Genomic DNA, 20,368 nt, shown 5'->3' with positions numbered 1-20,368 from the left:
AATAAAATACCTATCAATAAATTTAACTAAGGAGGTAAAATATCTGAACACTAAAAAATATAAAATACTGGGGTGCCTGGGTGGCACAGTCGGTTAAGCGTCCGACTTCAGCCAGGTCACGATCTCGCGGTCCGTGAGTTCGAGCCCCGCGTCGGGCTCTGGGCTGATGGCTCAGAGCCTGGAGCCTGTTTCGGATTCTGTGTCTTCCTCTCTCTCTGCCCCTCCCCCGTTCATGTTCTGTCTCTCTCTGTCCCAAAAATAAAATAAAACGTTGAAAAAAAAATTTTTTTAAATAAAAAAAATATAAAATACTAATGGAAGAATTTAGGGGGTGGGGTGTGGGGAGCACAAATGAATGGGAAGATACTCCACGCTAATGGGTTGGAAGAATTAAAAAGATCACTCACCATGAACAGGTGGGATTTACGCCCAGGATATAAGGATGGTTCAATATTCACAAATCAATCAATATCATACACCACATCAACAAAACAAAGCACAAAAATCATATGATCAAGGGCGCCTGGGTGGCAGTCAGGTGGCAGTCAGTCAGTTGAGCATCTGACTTTTGATTTTGGCTCAGGTCATGATCTCACAATTCATGGGATCAAGCCCTGCATGGAACTCTGCTCTGACAGCAGGGAGCCTGCTTGGGATTCTCTTTCCTCCTCTCTCTGCCCTTCCCCCGCTCATGCTCTTTTTCTCTCTCTCTCTCAAAATAAATAAACATTGTTTTAATCATCTGATCATTTCAAAAGATACAGAAAAAGCACTTGATAAGATTCAACATCCATTCATGGTAAAAACTCTCAACAAAGTGGGGTTAGAGGGAACATACCTCAACATAATAAAGGCCTTATCTGAAAAACCCACAGGTAACAACAAACTCAATGGTGAAAAACTGAGAGCTTTCCCTTGAAGGTCAGTAACATGACAAGGATGTCCACTCTTGCCATTTTTATTGAACATAATACTGGAAGTCCTAGCCACAGCAATTAGGCAGGAAAAGAAAAAAAAGTTATCCATATTGGTAAAGAAGTTAAATAGTTACTATTTGTAGATGACGATACTATACATGGAAAATCCTAAAGACTCCACCAAAAAACTACTACAAGTAATAAATGAATGCAGTAATGAAGCAGGACATGATATTAATACCAAGAAATCAGTAGCATTTCTATACACTTACAGTGAAGTCACAGAAAAAAAATTTAGAAAACAACACAATTTTAATTGCATTAAAAACAACAAAATACCAAGGAATAAACTTAATCAAAGAGGTAAAAGACCTCTACTGTGAAAATTATAAAACACTGATAAAAGAAATTAAAGATGACACAAACAAATGGAAAAATATTCCACGCTCATGTACTGGAAAACTTAATATTGACAAAATGTCCATATTACCCAAAGCAGTCCACAAATTCAATGCAACTGCTTTCAATATTCCAATGGCATATTTCACAAAACTAGAATAAATGATATTAAAACTTACAGAGAACCACAGAAGATCTTGAATAGTCAAAACAATCTTGAAAAATAAGAACAAAGCTGGAGGTATCACAATTCTGGGTTTCAAGATATACTACAAAGCTATAGTAATCCAAACGGTATGGTACTGGCACAAAAACAGACACATAGATCAATGTAACAGAATAGAGACCCCATAAATAAATCTATAATTATATGGTTAATTTATCTATGACAAAGGAGACAAGAATATACAATGGGGAAGCTATGGTCTTTTCAATAAATGGTACTGGGAAAACTGGACAGCTACATGTAAAAGAATAAAACTAGACTACTTTGTAACACCATACACAAGAATAAACTCAAAGTGTGTTGAAGACTTAAATATGAGACCTGTAGCCATAAAAATCCTAAAAGAGAACACAGGCAGTAATTTCTCTGACATCAGCTATACATAGCAACAGTTTTCTAGATGTGTCTCCTAAGACAAGGGAAACAAATGCAAAATCAAACCATTGGGACTATACCAAAATAAAAAGCTTTGCACATCAAAGGAAACCATCAAAAAAACAAAGAGAGAACATACTGAATGTGAGAAGATATTTGCAAATGATGTATCTTATAAAAGGCTAATATCCAAAATATAAAGAATTTATACAATGCAACACCAAATAGCAAATAATCTGATTAAAAATGGGCAGGGGACCTTAGTAGGGAGAAAAAAGAATACTCATTCACTGTTGGTAGGAATGCAAACTGGTTTGGCCACTGTGGAAAATATGGAGGTTCCCCAAAAAATTAAAAAAGAATTACCAATATGATCCAGTAATTCCACTCCTGGGTATTTACCCAAAGAAAATGAAAACACTAATTTCAAAAACTATATGCACCCCTGTTTATAGCAGCATTATCTACAATAGCCAAATTATGGAAGCAGCCCAAGTGTCCATCGACAGATGAATGGATAAGAAAGATATGAGGGATAGGGAATAATAATGGAAGATTATTCAGCCATAAAAAAGAATGAAATCTTGCCATTTGCAACAACATGGATGGATCTAGAGGGTATAATGCTAAGTGAAATAAGTCAGTCAGAACAAGACAAATATTATATGATTTCATTCATATGTAGAATCTAAGAAACAAAACAGAGGAAAAAGAGACAAACAAACAACAAGGAGCCTTAAATATAAAGAATAAACGCAGTTACCAGAAGCTAGGTGGGTGAGGGCATGGGTGAAATAGGTAAAGGGGATTAAGAGTGCACTTACTGTGATGAGCACTGAGTAATGTACGGAATTGCTGAATCACTATATTGCACACCTGAAACTAATATAACACTGTATTTTAATCATAGTGGAATCTAACAATTAAAAACTTTTTTAAACAATAATTCAAGGTAGAATTTAAAAAGAATGGCCACAGGACTTGAATAGACATTTTCCAAAGAAGACATACAGGTGGCAAACAGACCCATGAAAGAATGCTCAACATCACTAACCATCAGGGAAATGCAAACCAAACCCATGAAAAGATATCACTTCATATCTGTCAGATTGGCTATTATCAAAAAGATTTTTTTTTAATAACGAGTGTTGGCAAGGACGTGGAATAAAGGGAACCTTCCTATACAGTTGGTAGGAATGTAAATTGGTATAGCCACTATGGAAGAGCATATGGAGCTTCCTCAAAAAATTAAAAGGAAAGCCAGTGTACAATACAGCAATTCCACATCTGGGTAACTATCTCAAGAACACTAATTTGAAGAGATATATGCACCCTTATGATCACTGCTGCATTGTTTGCAATAGCGCCAAGATGTGGAAGCAATCTAAGGCATATTACTCAGCCATAAAAAGAATGAAATCTTTCCATTTGCAACAACACTAAGTAGACTTAGAGGGTATTGTGCTAATTTAAATAAGTTAGAGAAAGACAACTATGACTTCACTTATATGTGGAATCTGAAAAACAAAACAAAAATGAACAAACAAAACAAAAACAGACTAACAGATATAGGAAACTACTGGTTACCAGAAGTGGAAGAGATTGGAGGAATGGGAGAAACAGGTGAAGGGAACTAAGAGGTTGATACTTCCAGTTATAAAATAAATAAGTCATGGACGGGGCACGTGGGTGGTTCAGTCAGTTGAGCACCCAAGTCTTGATTTTGGCTCAGGTCATGATCTCACGGTTTGTGGGTTTGAGCTCCATGTCAGGCTTTGTGCTGATAGCTCAGGGTCTAGATCCTGCTTCAGATTCTTTCTCCCTCTCTCTCTACCCTCCCCTATTCATGATCTCTCTCCTTCTCTCTCAAAAATAAATAAACATTAACAAAAAATTAAGGGGCGGCTGGGTGGCTCAACGGTTAAGTGTCCAACTTCAGCTCTGGTCATGATCTCACAGTTCATGAGTTCAAGCCCCACGTCGGCTCTGTGCTGACAGCTCAGAGCCTGGAGCCTGCTTCAGATTCTGTGTCTCCCTCTCTCTCTGCCCCTCCCCCACTCGCACTCTCTCTCTCTCTCTCTCTCTCTCTCTCTCAAAAATAAACATAAATTTTTTTTAATTTAAATAACTAAATAAGTCATGGGGATGTAATGTATAGCACAGGGAATATAGTCAATAATACTGCAATAATTTTATGGTGACAGTAACCAGATTTATTCTGAGGATCGTCTCATAAAGTATAAAAATACTGAATCAACTATAATGTACAACTGAATCTCATGTGATATTGGAGGTCAATTCTGCTCCAATAAAAAAATGTGCAGTATACTATATGCCAATTATATCTCAATAACGCTGTTAACAGGATTGAAACACAAATTGGTGAAAATTTGAGCACCACAACCACTTCAGCTCAGATCATGATCTCACAGTGCATGAGTTCAAGCTCCACATCAGAGGGGCACTGACAGCACAAAGCCTGCTTCAGAGTCTCTGTCTCCCTCTCTCTCTGCTCCTCCCCCACTTGCACTCTGTCTCTCTCTCAAAAATAAACATTTAAAAAATTAATAAAATAAAAAACAATAAAAAGGAGAAAGAGAGAAAGAAACTGGAGAGAGAAGCCTCTCTTTGGAGAAGAATGCAAGATAAAAAATACAAAGTAAGTGTGGTAATCAGAAAAACGATCAGGGGCGCCTGGGTGGCTCAGTCGGTTAAATGCCCGACTTCGGCTCAGGTCATGATCTCACAGTTCGTGGGTTTGAGCCCCGCGTCAGGCTCTGTGCTGACAGCTCAGAGCCTGGAGCCTGCTTCGGATTCTGTGTCTCCCTCTCTGTCTGCCCCTCCCCTGCTCATTCTGTCTCTCTCTGTCTCAAAAATAAATAAAAACATTTAAAAAAAATAAGAAAAAAAAAAAAAGAAAAATCATTTTTGCAACCATATCATAATTTAATCAGGCAAAAATCAGTAATTGATTCTAAAACATGGTTAATACTCTTTCATACATTTTATATATTTCATATTTTATTAAAGCTACTAGCATTCTTAGTCTTATAATTTTAAGCTTGCTGATATTTCTCACCCCAATTCAACCTGGTGAACTCTCGTAATGCGCAGCAGTTCTGATAAAAGTATGGTGAACTACAAACACATGGTCGCATTCTCTAGGGAAGACCTTGATACAAATGAAAAATTCTGGCAATTGTATAGAGGTTATTCAGAAGTCGTGATCTAGTCTGGAAAATAGCTTAGGTCTCTGTTTCAAGTCATTTTCACAAACAACAGAGATGCATATTCCCAATAATCAACAATGAAAGATGCTTTTTTACAATGTTTTCCAAGATTTTGTGATAATGACAAGAATGCATATAAAAAGTTCCTCAATTTCTATACATTTTATGAGGTGAGACAGAAGCAAAGAATCTTTGTTATATGTTTATCTTCCATTCTTCTTGCTATCTGTGAGAGCTGGCATTTCTCTTTACTATAGAAATAAAAATAAAATAGAAAAAATATCTCAAATGTTACTGATATGTTTTTAGCAAAAAAAAAAGCATGCAATTTGAACACTTCACCTCTAGCAATTTCAGTATCATTTTATTTCAATTAGCCAGGGAACTACTGCTTTATATAGCTGCAGGTGTAAAAAGAAGTAAAATTCCTCCAGTGATTAAGGCTGCTGTCAGTATCCTAATAGGATTTTTAAATATGCATCTTCTGCTTCTCTCCTCTTCCTCCTTCCTTTTAAGCATCAAAATACCTGGGGAAATTAAGTTAATTCTGAACTGTTCTGTTATATTTATAATACATCCTTAGTCACAAAAATAATAATAAAGCTTTACACTACTATAAAATTCTATTAGTCATTATTAAAAGGCTGAAACAATCCGAGAAGCAAAACCGCAAAAAAACGAAGATCATATTACATATTTCTGAATTTGAAAGTAGTGTGATAACTCTTAAGGAAATGAAGTAGACTTTAGTGATTAAAAAAAAAAAAACTATAAAAAAGGAGAAAAATTATTTATGTTCTCTTTTCTTTATTTTTCTTACCTTTACTAAGAAATTATTTCTCAGTTCCTGCTTCCTACACCCAAGGCAACTGAAAACTTCTTCCCACTTTAATCTGGGAAAATTATTCAGTGGTATACTATCTTGTTTCCAACTCAAATGGTCTAACACCAATTGGGTGTACTGCAATTCATTTATGACACCAAGTTAGCATCAGACTTCACAGTTTAAGTTTTTCCACAAGACTGCTCTCACTTCAGAGGCCAGCTGCAAGTCTGAGGGCCACCCAGGCACCTGCACTTCTGACCAACAGTCTACCAATTTAGGAGGTCCCTACAATCACCCTCAGGTTTAGTAATTCACTAGAACAACCCATAGAACTCAGGAAAGTGCTATACTTATGATTACCACTTTTTTTAATGTTTGTTTATTCATTTAGAGAGAGAGTGTAAGAGATCAAGCAGGGGGGAGCACCTGCGTGGCTCAGTCGGTTGAGTGTCCAGTTTCGGCTCAGATCATGATCTCATGGTCTATGGGTGCAAGCCCCGCGTCTGACTCTGTACCGACAGCTCAGAGCCTGGAGCCTGGTTCTGATTCTGTGTCTCCCTTTCTCTCTGCCCCTCCCCCACTCACACTCTGTCTCTCTCTCTGTCTCTCTCAAAAATAAATAAGCATTAAAAGAGAGAAGGGAGAGAGAGAAAGAATCCCAAGCAAGCTCTGCATTGTCACCGCAGAGCCTGATGTGGGGCTTGAACTCACAAACTGTGAGATCATGACCTGAGCCAAAATCAAGAGTTGGACACTCAAGTATCTGAGCCACTCAGGCACCCCATAATTTTAGAATAAAGAATACACATATGAGGACCAGACGAAGAGATTCATGGAGCAAAGCCTAGAAGGACATGCAGAGTTTCCATGCTATCCCTCATGGAGTCAGGGCACATCACCCTCCTGGTACCTCTATGTGTTCACCAACCAAGAAACTCCACTAGGCTTCAACGTTGCAAGTTTTTATTGGGGTTTCTTTACACAGGTATGATGGATTAAATATTGGCCACATGATTGAACCCAATCTCCAGCTATCCTCTTCTCCCCTGAAGTCAGGCTAACCCAAAGTTACAACCTTCTAATCACATGGTTGGTTTTTCTGGTGACCAGCCTCCATCCTGAAGCTATTTAGGGGCCCACCATGAGTCACCTCAGCATAATATAGTCCTATTACTCAGGAGATTCCAAGGGTTTTTAGGAGCTCCATGCCAGGAACACAGGACAAAGACCAGACAACTTTTTTATTGTACCACACATGTCTAGCTGGTTCTGGTGCCTTTGAGTAGCCACACAAGCTACTCCCACACTTTCTGTTGTCTAGGGTTCAATGCCCTGAACTATCCTATCCTACCTACCTGTTCCAATTTTGAGGCTCACTCTATTTGCTCAACACCTTATGATTCATCAAATAGGCTGGTTCTTCCACCATCGCACCCTTGCCTGCACCTCTCAGCTTGGCCTGTATCTCTTCTTTTTCCAGATTACATCTACTCTCCTGCCCATGAATTTTCTTCCATTTAATAAATTAAATAATCTCCTTGGACTAATGAATTAATGCCTTGAGAGAACAAGCTGCCTACAACTAACATCTTAATAGGATTAAGAACTAAGACTGTGCATATGAACATGACTTTACTATTGCGGGAAATTCTTGTGCAGTAAGATAAAGTTGCAGAAAATCCTGAAGAAAATCCACTTATCCAAATAGCCAACTATTCAATTAGCCCCTCTCAAAACAATAGATTGCCCCTCAGAATAAATAGCTCTTCCTGTGGTCAACACATAACTCAAAAGGACAAATTACTTGGTTATTAAATGACTCTCTATGTATCAAAACTTAATTCAAAATCCTCACCTTGCTGTGCTCACTAAGCTTAAATTATTATATCATGAGGACTGTTCAGTCCTAATTAGCCAAATCATTGAAAGACCTCCAGACCCCAGATTCTTATAAATATCTGCCCTTTTAAAATTTTTTTTAATGTTTATTTATTTTTAAGACAGAGAGAGACAGAGCATGAGTGGGGAAGGGCAGAGGGGGTTACATAGAATCTGAAGCAGGTTCCAGGCTCTGAGCTGTCAGCACAGAGCCCAATGCCGGGCTCAAACTCATGGACCATGAGATCATGACCTAAGCCAAAGTTGGACACTTAACCGACTGAGCCAGCCAGGCGTCCCTATAGATATCTGCCCTCAATCTCTCCTTTTCAAAGATACTACTAAGATTCTGTCTAGAACATGGCCTCCCTTACGGAGAATAGGAAACTTCAGTTAACCAACATATTATTTCAGTGCTCTTTTCAGAAAGTTGGCTATCAGCAATGGCCACTGAAACTTTTCTTCCTGTAAAATTCAGATAAGGGTAATAATCCTTCCCATCTAACCAGTTTGACCTAGTCTCAAAGAAATGATTCTGCTACGGGATGTTGACGGTTCTCTGGCTATTGCTATTTCTGTTATTTCTGTGAGTAATAAACTTCGACCCAGGAGTCTAGCATCTTCTGACAGCATCCACAAAACTACAGTAGGCTAATTTCTTATCTTGCAAGGAGGATAAAATCCTAGGATCGTCACAGTTCTTGACAACCTATTGTATTAGAGAGTAGAAACAAAAGATTTCTAAATAACAACATGTGAATAAAAAAATATGTGGCTCTTTTATATGATAGAACAAAATAGAAAATGAAATTGATAAAAATCCATCAAACTTAACTTTTAGTGGAACTGGATATTTGATTTTAAGCAGTCCACGGAATGTCAAATAGTGCCATAATTCAGAGTTCTTAAAATGAATTTAAACCATTTTGATATATAGATATGATATTAAAAATGAACACAAAATGATTCTGCTTTTCTAAAAGATATCTAGTATTATTCAAAATAATATAATTTATTTGTTGTCTAGGTAGAAATGTTATAAATTTTCTTTTGACATAACTCTGGGGTTTTTAATTCCAGTGAAAGCTATTGGTAATAAATGTTACCATTCAAGAATATGAGGTAGTTGAGGGAAATATATTATTTTTATTATCTTTGTGTACCTTACAATACACAGCAGCATCCTACATATGATACATGCTCAATAAAGAAAAAAATGGGGGAGGCTGGGTGGCTCAGTCAGTTGAGCATCCAACTATTAATTTCAGCTCAGGTCATGATCCCAGGGTAATGGGATCAAGCATCGGGCTCAAGTGCTGACTGAAGGTGGAGTCTGCTTAAGATTCTCTCTCCCTCTCCACTCCTCCCCTGCTTGTGCACACACTTGCATGTGGTCTCTCTCCCTCTCTCTAAAAAAACAAAAATGGAAAAAAAGAACAGAAAGAAAATAGGAAAAAATGAAGAAGAGATGATGAAAATGGTAAATCTCATGAAGAAGAAAAAGGAGACAGAAAAAGAAGAAAATCGTGAAGGAGAAAGGGAAGGTCATGAAGGAGAAGAAAAGAAACAAAAGAATTCTTTTTGTATCATGTAACAGTAACATGGCAAGAAATTCTCAAGATTTAGTAAAGTTTTGGCAGAAACTAGAGAGATTACAGAATTTGTGTTTAAAATATTAATAAAGTGAAGCAAGGACACATAAAGGGCAAAGTGGCTTCCTTTCATTTTTCGCATCTGTAGGTGATCATCCTACAAGTATAGCCAGTTCACAGGCCACTGCAGGGTCCACAGCTGAGACGGGGGTCTGTATGCCTAATACCAAATGCACAGGGGGGCAAGACTCCATCTGGGTCCCCTGGCACATGATACTGGCTGCCACAGCGCCCACAAAGGCGTTTTTGTCCACAGATGGATACCAAATTATTTTTGTTGAGTGGAGAACATGATTAGAGACGTCTCATTCAGCCACGTTGCTGACATCCCTCTCAGAAACACACTACTTCTACGTTGATGGTATATTGATATTGGGTGTTTGCTAAATATCTGTTGAGTGAATAAATTTAGGATATAGTTCTGTCGAAGTATATTCATGTATTTGAGGGGCGCCTGGGTGACTCAGTTGGTTAAGCTTGATATTGGCTCAGGTTATAATCTTGCAGCTGTGGGATCGAGTCCCACGTCGGGCTCCATAGAGGCTGCTTGGGATACTCTCTCCCTCTCTCTCTCTGCCCCTCCACCACTCACACTCTTTCTCCCTCTCAAAATAAATAAATAAACTTTAAAAAAAAAAAAAGAAAGAAAGAAAGAAAAAGAAGGGCTCCTGAGTGGCTCAGTCAGTTAAGCATCCCACTTCTGTTCAGGTCATGATCTCGCAGTTTGTGAGTTTGAGTCCTGCATCTGGCTCTGTGCTGACAGTTTGGAGCCTGCTTCAGATTCTATCTCCCTCTCTCTCTCTGTCCCTCCCCTGCTCACTCTCTCTCTCTCTCTCTCTCTCAAAAATAAATATTTTTTTTTTAATTTTATATACTTCAGGTACTTAAAGTCTCACCATCTATCACTAAAAGAAAATGTTTTTTAGTGGAATCCAGCTTTGTCATGTACGTTCAACCAAATAATTTTTATTTTACATATAGATTATAGTTTTGTTCCTCTAAAGTATACCTCTATTATGGAGTCATTATTGGACATCTGATTGGGAAATATAGGCATTGCCTTTTCTCTTGAACTTATTGCCCTTTAAGTGGTAGACTGAGCCTAAACCTAGAATCTAAAAAAGGGAGAGAGAGAGACAGAAACAGAGAGGTATAAACCATCAACTTGGGAATAAAATAGAGAAAAGAATCAACAAATTAACATATCTCCTTCCTTCTTTTCTATGAATGATGTAGCTGAGCAGAAATCAAGACAGTAACAAGTAGAGTCATTTAATGAATCAAAGTAGTTCTCTTCTTTTGACTTAGAATCATAGTGTGTTAAATCTAACAAATCATTCATTTTCCATACAGCTGTAAACTCTCAATGTATGCAAAATTAATTGTGTGTAGTATGGGATTCAGAAATAAAGGCTCCAACCTCCACTAAGTTCAGCCTGGCTAAAGCTGCACTAGATTATAACTGTTCAAAAAACTCAGAAAATTTCATTCAATTTTATATATGACACATAAATTTTCCACTGCTCAAAATTTGCCTTGCAAAATTCTTACAACTTGACATTACAGATGAATAGTAAGAGCAGTACACAGGATATTTCCATTGTTTTAATGCTGTAGAGAAAGTCTAGGGCTAAGTCAGAATTAGTCTGAATACTACCTTAGACCAGGAAGTAAACTAAGTCCCAAAGAAAAAGCTCACTGTCGCAGGGCCAGACCTGGTGAATAACCAGCTAACAGTGAAGCAGGCAGTCAAACGTCTAGCAAGGTGTTGAAGGCATGAGAGTATCACATCTCTTGTCCCTTTCTTACTATACTGTTTGTACCCATTCATCTTTGTGGTACCCAGTAGCAGGGCATCTAGGAGTTCACAGAGACAGACATAGGCAATGATTAGAAGTCAGGTGAGCAGTCATTGCCAGATACTGTTCCCTCTTAAGCAGGACCAGCCTGCATCCCATTAAAAGAGGTGAGAAGGATTGGCCCAGGGCAGACACCCAAAAGATCTAAGCAGGCTCCTAGCCAATAGATCCAACATCAATTTAGATAGGGCTCTCACTGTAGAGGAGACCGGGGGAATTGCTGAATTATCTCTAATAGGATGTTTATATTAAAGAGTCTTTTAAAAAGACAAGACACGCTTATGTCAAGAGAGTCTTCCATTCTAGTAGATAATACTGTGTGCTGCCTAAGTCTGACTGTAAGCACCCAGTCACTCCCTTAGCTCCTGGGAGTGTTGACTGCAGACAGCTTGCCCATGAGTCCCTCTCCAGGAAATGTCCTTAGACGAAGGCCTTATGTCATACCCCCTCCTCAGGGGCAGCCTATAACCAATGAATGATGCAGTGGTATAAAGACCCAAGCCCTTTGGCTCAATTAGAAATCCTTACACTTCCAGATCTCCCCATAGAGGAGCTGAGATCTCTATTACGAATGCACCCCAGCTCAACTTCTCCCTCTCCTAATCCTGCTGCCTTCACACCTCCACAGAGGCTTTGAAAGCACTCCTGTGGAGTATCAAGTCACTCTGTGAGGAGGTTTACTATAGCACATTCATGTATTTTTTCCCTTCCTTCCTACCTTCCTTTCTTCCTTCTAATTAGACAAATCCACAAAGGATTTGACGATGCTGTAGTGTGCCTTATAGGAAACACAGTCATTAGCCATATGTTTCTTCCTTCCTTACAACAGTGTTCACTTTAATTACTTATAATTTGATTCTGAAGAAAAAAATATACAAATTATATTTAGTTGGAATCATTCAAAACATTTTAATCTTTAATTGACATGGTCTACAGCAGCTGGACTCAGAATTTTGCTTTACAAGTTTCTGTCAGTTCAATAGCATCAAACTAATTCCTAAGGAAAATCTGAATTTTCTTTTGGAATATAACTTCACCTCTATTTTATACAGAGATACACTGAAGTCTCTTACGATTTCAAATTCACTAAACTTTCTGAAGTGAATTTTAGAGAGTAAAATGTGGATCACTGCAACAAATCAACTACTATTTACAGATATGTTTGTATAAGAGATGGATGAATGGATAGATAAATTATAGATATAACACATACATGAAAAATAAATGGTTGATTCAGACAGTAAAAGCAACTAAGCAAACAAACTCCTGTTTTGTGTGTAGTATGGGATTCAGAAATAAAGGCTCCAACTTCCACCAAGTTCAGCCTGGCTAAAGCTGCACTAGATTATAACTGTTCAAAAAACTCAGAAAATTTCATTCAATTTTATATATGACACATAAATTTTCCACTACTTTTTTATAAAGGTGAATCCTTTATAAAATAATGTAACTATTTTTTGGTCTAAACAAATTGGATGCTAATAGCACAAAAGAAGGTTTATACATGAAATAAGCAAAATTAAAATCATTCTAACACCTCTGAACATATTGTAAAAACAACGTAATTGGACACAACTTTTGAACTACAAAGGTCATAGCTTGCCATTCATCTTTCAAAATAAAATATTTAATGGCTGTTTATATGGAGATATGACAGAAAAAGAAATCTATTATCATTGCAGTTTTAATTCACATTTATTATAAAGACTATATAGACAAAATAATGTGTATGGCTGAGTACCTGAGTATGTAGGTAAAGTATTAGGGTTTTTTTTAAGATTTCACTTACATTAAAAAAAACTAAAAAAAAAAAAGATTTCATTTAAACCTCATGCCATTCACTAAAGGCAATTTTACTTAAATTATCTCAATCAGTTTTTTGATGATTAAATTAAGACTAATACAACAAAGTTCCAAAATCACAATTAAGTTGAACTAATATTAAAGAAAATTGTCAACTAGGTGTGTTTAAATATATGATCAGTCATTTTTCAGTGATTTTGCTAGCATTCCTGACTCTTTTTTATCAATCCAAGTATTTTTTGTCAATAGACACCAATAGTAGACTCAAACACGTAGGGTAGTGCCACTCTGATCTGAAAACAATCAGCAAAATATGTAACAAAATATGGAGACAAATACAAGTCTATGCAAGTGGGAATACAACCTGATAATACCAGAATAGTGCACAGATTTGCCTTTTTAAAACTTTTAAAAAAAAAAAGAGGCTATTTAATGCAGTTTACAGCATACAACTGAAGTTGAGACATGGGTTCTATTTTTAAGCATAGTAGCGTAATAGGAGATTTAGACCTGTGTTAAATTCCTGCTGGGTGACTTATCTGCTGTATATTATTAAACAAGCTGTTAAACTGTCTGAGAATCTATTATCTCCTCTGTACAGTGATAAAATTAACATCTACCTTGAAGAGTTGTGAAAATTGGGGAAAATGTGTAGAAAATGCCTCGGACAACACCAGGTGCACAGCATGTACTCTATATTGATTTACTCCCCTCCCCTGGCCCCAGTCCTGTTATTAGTGCACCATGAGGTCTTCCATAAGTTACTCTTTAGGTCTCGGTTTTAACCTCTGACAAAAGAATAGAGCTGAACTAGCGCATTAACTCACAACCCCGATGTCATGACATACTGTTGTATCACAAGCAACTGGGCAATGTGTCACAGGCAGTTCAACCTAGTAATAGTTAAATTATCAAGATTTACAGATAATTTTCTTCTAAAAATGTATAGCTGTTCCAAGGTTGTCCCCATTATAACGTCAAAATCAGTCACTGGCACTTCACTTGCTTTTGAGGTGGAGTAAATGAAGTAGCATTTCAGACAACAAAGATGAAATTGCTCATAACACACAGGCTACTTTATATCATATAATAGCCTTTATTTACCCTTAAGAGTTGGGTGATTACAAATTATTGTAATTCTCATAAATTATACTTTTCTAACTGAAAATTTCTTAGTGACTTTTTCTATGTATGTTTTTAAAAGAAAAAAGAGAAAGCTAGATGGGGATTTAAAAAAATAGTCTATAGTTCTATGTGCCTTATTTCCTGCAAAACTCTTTGGCATTTCTCGAATCAGAATATGTGGATGACAGTGTTCTGAGTACAACATAATCATCCTTGATGTTTGTTCCAGGGGTGAAAATGTTGGGGATCACTAGATTACATCATCTCTGTCTTCATTCACAACTCCTTAGTACCTGAAATTTCTTCTAATATGGAAAGAATAGGACTCCTGGTAAAATAAAGCAGCGTTTTAATTCCATTCTCAACCTAGTAGACATGTTAACTCAAAAATATAATAATATAGAAAACATACAGATGGCCAATAGACACACACATGGAAAGGTGTTCAACATCACTCATCATCAGGGAAATGTAAATCAAAACCTCACATGTGCCAGAATGGTTAAAATAAAAAATACAAGAAAACAACAAGTGTTTGCAAGGATGTGGAGGAAAAGAACCCTCACGCTTTTGGTAGGAATGCAAACTGTGGAAAACACTACAAAAGTTCCTCAATAAGCTAAAAATAGAACTACTCTATGATCCAGTAACGGTGCTACTGGGTATTTACCCAAAGAATACAAAACCACTAATTTAAAAGGACATATGCACCTCTGTGTTTATTGCAGCATTATTTATTGCCAAATTATGGAAGCAGCCCAAGTGTATACATCAATAGATGAATGAATAAAGACATGGTATATATATATATACAATGGAATATTATTCAGCCACAAAAGAAAATGAAATTTTGCTACTTGTAACAAATGGATGGAGCTAGAGAGTATTATGCTAAGTGAAATAAGTCAGAAAAAGACACCATTTGATTTCATTTGTATGTAGAATTTAAGAAACAAAACTAATTAATAAGGGGGAAAAAAGAGAAACAAACCTAGAAACAGACTCTTAACTACAGAGAAGAAACTGATGGTTACCAGAGGGGAGGTAGGTAGGGGATGGGTAAAATAGGTGATGGGTATTAAAGAGTACACTTATGATGAGCATTAAGTAATGTATAAAATTGATGAATGACTATATTGTACACCTAAAACTAATATAACACTACATGTTAAGTATTCTGGAATTAAAATTTTTAAACTTTTTTTTAGGGATGCCTGGGTGGCTCAGCCAGTTGAGCATCTGACTTCAGCTCAGGTCATTGTCTTATAGTTCATGGGTTCAAGGTCTGTATCAGGCTCTATGCTGACAGCTCAGAATCTGGAACCTGCTATGGATTCTGTGTCACTCTCTCTCTTTCTCTGCCTCTCCTCCATTCATGCTCTCTCTCTCTCTCTCAAAAATAAATAAATCGCTAAAAATAAATAAATAAAAACTTGTTTTTTTTTTATTTTAAAGAGAAAGCACAAGCAGGGGAGGGGCAGAGAGAATCCCAAGCAGGCTCTGCACTGTCAGAGGGGAGACCAAAGCAGGGCTCGATCCCATAACCCTGAGATCATGACCTGAGCTGAAATCAAGAGTCGGACATTCAACCAACCAAGCCACCCAAGTGCCTCAAAATAAAAAACCTTTTTTAAGTTTACTTATTTATTTATTTTGAGAAAGAGCACGTGCACGTGCAAGCTGGGAGAAGGGCAGAGAGAGGAGAGAGAGAATCCCAAGCAGGCTCCGTGCTGTCAGCGTGAAGCCCGTAGTGGGGCTGCATCTCATGAACCATGAGATCATGACCTGAGCCAAAATCAAGAGTCAGACGCTCAACCAACTGAATCACCCAGGCACCCCTTAAAAACTTTTAAAAAATAATAGTGTATACCTTGGGAGCAAAATATGAGTACTTTATCTTTTTGGAACATACACTTCTAGGGTTGCATAACATATACCACAAACTGGCTCTTCTGTTAAGCATTAAGTCCTCGACTGTCACCCAATCCCTCTTTTAGGTTCCCAAGCTCTCTGGAAGTCCATGATATGGTTCTATAAGTAGACATTTAGTTTTCCACCTGTTTTCCTAGACCCAGAAAACCTAAGAGCCAAAAACAAATTCTTAGTATCGTTATTAGTGTTAGTATTCGTATTCATATTTAGAGGTGCAACATTCTAAACAAATTTTTTCACGTTTATTTTTGAGAGACAGAGAGAGACAGAGCATGAGCAGGCGAAGGGCAGAGAGAGAGGGAGACACAGAATCCGAAGCAGGCTCCAGGCTCTGAGCTGTCAGCAAAGAGGCTGATGCGGGGCTCAAACCCACAAACCATGAGATCCTGAACTGAGCCGAACTCGGACACCCAACTGACTGAGTCACCCAGGCGTCCCTAGAGGGGCAACATTCTAAATGGGTGCGTAGGACTCTGTAGCATTCAATATAAATATTTGTTAAATGAATAAATGAGCAAGAATGTCAATAGAGCGTCCGTGTTATTAATGTTTTTGTCAATGATTTAGGTCAGAGGTGGAATCAGGCCTGTAGACAACTTTTAAACTGATTTTTCCCAGAAAGGCATTTTTGTTTTTAAGTTAAATTTTCATACCTTTAGGTAAAGCATGTACTCCTCTTTCCAGAGTCCTAACATCATGCACTTTCTCTGATCTGGCAGCTTCACACACTATGGTTCCCTGACTGACCTTCACAGTAACTGAGTTTGCTGCTTTACATAAGAAATAATATTATCTTTACAGATATAAAGTAAGTTGGACACACAGATTGAAATAAGATGTACTTTAAAAGAACTTTAAAAAAAAAGATTTGTATACTTAGGCGAGGAAAGAAATGAAAAAAATATACCAGAAATAATATCCCATGACAGATTTTAAAAGCAAGCTCTATAATACGATAGCTATGGATTAGGCATTAGGGTGTATAATCATCCCACATCCTTAATACCCATCTAGACCAGAAACAGGCTGACAGGGAAAATGAGGAGGGTTCCCAGGATGGCCACCAAGATCAGTAGAGGTTAGAAGAGAAAGCCTGATCATGGAGATTATCTCCAAGGAAGACTACAGAATCACATCATGTGGCTGTTTCTAAAGATGGAAAAGGATGGGCAGAAGCAGCACCACTTTTCATTTAAGTCAGCCAGGGAGATCTCTGGAAACAGGAGAGGAGGGGAAAAAGTTGTTTCAGTTTCATTTATTTATTTTGCAAGAGAGAGAGAGAGCACACGAGTGAACAGGGGAGAGGCAGACAGAGGGAGAGAGAGAATTTCAAGCAGGCTCCGAGCTCTCAGCACAGTGACCGACGCTGGGCTCAATCCCATGAACTATGAGATCATGACCTCAGCCAAGATCAAGAGTCAAACACTTAACCAACTGAGCCACCAAGACACCCCAGGAGAGGCAAACTTTTAAAGAAAACAAAAGGGCACCTGGGTGGCTCACTGGTTGAGAGTCAGACTCTTGATTTTGTCTCAGGTCATGATCTCAGAGTAATGGAATTGAGCCACATGTCATGCTCCGCACTGAGCATGGAACCTTCTTGAGATTCTCTCTCCCTCTGCTCCTCTCCCCTGCTCCTGCTCTCTCTCTCTCTTTAAAAGAAAAGAAAAGAAAAAAATTTTGTTTGTAAAATAAGAGTTGTAAACAGACAAATTCTGCTAAAGAAAGAACAAAGTAAAAGCAAATTTTAGTGCAACATTCTTAAAGACACTCCTCTTTGATTAAATAAGCAATCGGGTTATTCGAGCAAGGATAATTAATCACTGCTGAAAGACGACTTCCAAGAGTCATCAGCCCAATTTAGGGATCACAGTCAACTAAGCAAACTGTGTGTATTAGACTTCAGAGAAATAGTACCAATAAGATACACAGAGATACACATAGGAGATTTATTATAGCATTTAACTGGGATGGTTATGAAAGTCTAGAAGTTCCCTGATCTGCCGTCTGCAAGCTGGAGAAGCAAGAAAGTATAATTCAGTCCAAGGCCAAAGCCGTGTGAGACAAGAGGGGAGATGCTAGTGCAAGTCCCACAATCAGAAGGCCTGAGAACTCAGAGCTCCAATGTGAGAGGGCAGGAGAAGGTGGAAGTCCCAGCTCAAGAAGAGAGAGATTTCACCCTTCTGCCTCTCTCTCCTTCAACAGATTGGGTCCTCACCATTATTAGTTCATAAGGGCAGATCTTTACTCAGTCTATAGATTCAAATGCTAATCTCTTCCAAAAACACCCACACAGACACACCTACAAATGTTTCCCCAGATATTTAGTCAACGCTTAGCCAATTAGGTTGACACATGAAATTAACCATCACATTGTGTAAACACATCCTGAGTTCAGATTTGTTTCCCTAGTACAAAAAGACATTAATAAATACTTACTGAAGATTTCCTGTGTGCTAGCTACCATGACTAGTGCTGAGAATAAGACCTACAAAGGACAAGCTATAATCGTCATATAGCTATGTGATCTTGTGAGGTGGCCTCAGCCTTTTCTTTCTTCCAAGATACAACTTACACGAAAAACAACTGTTCCATCAGTAACATTTCTTTATAGTCAACGATTTCTGTGAACATTCCCCTACTCCCCTACTCTCTCTTCCTCTCTCTCTCTGTCACACTCGTGCATACACACACACACACACACACACACACACACACACACATCTTCTCTGTACCTCCAGGAAGCCGAGTCAGCTGGGTATGTTCCACTTGACCCTTCAGATCCATTCTCCACCTGCTCCACGGCCCAAGAGACTGGCTGGATTCTATCAAGGGATGGGCTGCATTTAACAGGCTCCCGTCCCCCTGGCTTCTTATTGAATTCAGCCAATGAGGAGCATCTAGAAAAGATCACAGGGAGAAAAGGGAGTCAAGATACTATCTCCTTCCTTGTGGGATTGTCACAGGCTGTCTTCATCTACCAAGGATACCCAACTTCTGCCTGGCCATCCTGCTGTTTCTAACCTGAGTCCTTCACTGTCCCCTGTGGTCTCCTCACACCTTAGTAAACAGTCCCTCTGCTAAACTCTCCTGAAATTGCCGAATTTAAGTATGCCATCTCTGGATCTTCCAAGACCCTGAATGACACACTGAAGACTGACTTGTTCTGGAACCAAGACCCCCTAGGAGGAGTAGACATGATAGAAACACACCTGGATACATTGTGGGGAGGGAAAGGATAGATCTAAAAATCTTGGAGCTGATTCTTCCCCAGGCCTAGTCTGGGGAATCGCAGTTAAAGAAACGCAGTAGAGAAAGTAGTGCAATATCCAGCATGGCGTAAGTATTGGAAAACATCAATTTGTGAGGGAGATTCCTAGCAGGAATACCTGAAGGCAGTCATACGAGGTGACTATGCCTCTGCCTGATAGGTGCAGAAAGGATGAGCTATAGAAGAGACCAGAAATGTTGCAAGGGCAACCACACCATTAGAGGCAGTGGTGAAGAAAGAAATCACCAAGAGAACACACCTCAAAACCACAGTGGGACAATTCACACCTCAGTGGAGACCAGCTCAGGATAGTTAACAGACCAGGTAAACGAGCCATTCTATGTGCAAAAGACACAGACGGCTACCAAAGACCTGCTGAAGTGGGCTGGAGATCACAAGAGTGAGTGGAAAAGAGCTATGATCCGGATGCCCCTCCCCCACTGCTGTGAGGTTATAAAAGCTTCCTTCTGCACCCAAATGCTCTCTTGGGAAAGAGGAAAGGGAAAAGAGAATCCTTGAGAGTAGGAGGAAAATTTGAGAGACTGAGAAATTACAAAAAAAAAAAAAAAAAAAAAAGACTAATACTCAGAACAGACTGATTTATAGGTCTAAAAAGCGTAAGAACATAATACCCGCCCTCAACCCTGAGAACAAACGGAGATATTCTAGAACCTCCACCTCTCCACGGACCAGGCTCAATCGCTGACATCGCCGGAGAGTGGCTCCCAGAAGGCTGAGCGCCGGGGCGGTGCCAGCCGACTGAACGCCAAGCAAGACGCCTAGGTAGTTCGTCCTCTCCCGGGAGCCGTAGGCGTCAGGTGACCGGCCCTGAAAAATCCGTCTGATTCCACGGGCAACCGCCAAGAGCCCTGGCA

The 20,368-nt window shown here is 38.6% G+C and overlaps 1 long non-coding RNA gene across 1 annotated transcript; it reads right to left on the bottom strand.

Annotated features, from left to right (window-relative positions):
• Positions 1–5,494: 5,494 nt before the first annotated feature.
• LOC123610696 lies at positions 5,495–19,270 on the bottom strand. Its single transcript, XR_006718252.1, has 2 exons — positions 18,958–19,270; positions 5,495–5,674 (listed from the first exon to the last, which is right to left on the bottom strand). It is a non-coding gene; the product is annotated as an uncharacterized LOC123610696 (long non-coding RNA).
• Positions 19,271–20,368: the final 1,098 nt, after the last annotated feature.

Source organism: Leopardus geoffroyi, chromosome C2, assembly GCF_018350155.1.
Source record: "Leopardus geoffroyi isolate Oge1 chromosome C2, O.geoffroyi_Oge1_pat1.0, whole genome shotgun sequence".
Lineage (NCBI taxonomy): Eukaryota > Metazoa > Chordata > Mammalia > Carnivora > Felidae > Leopardus > Leopardus geoffroyi.
This window is presented reverse-complemented; position numbering and strand designations above follow the sequence as displayed.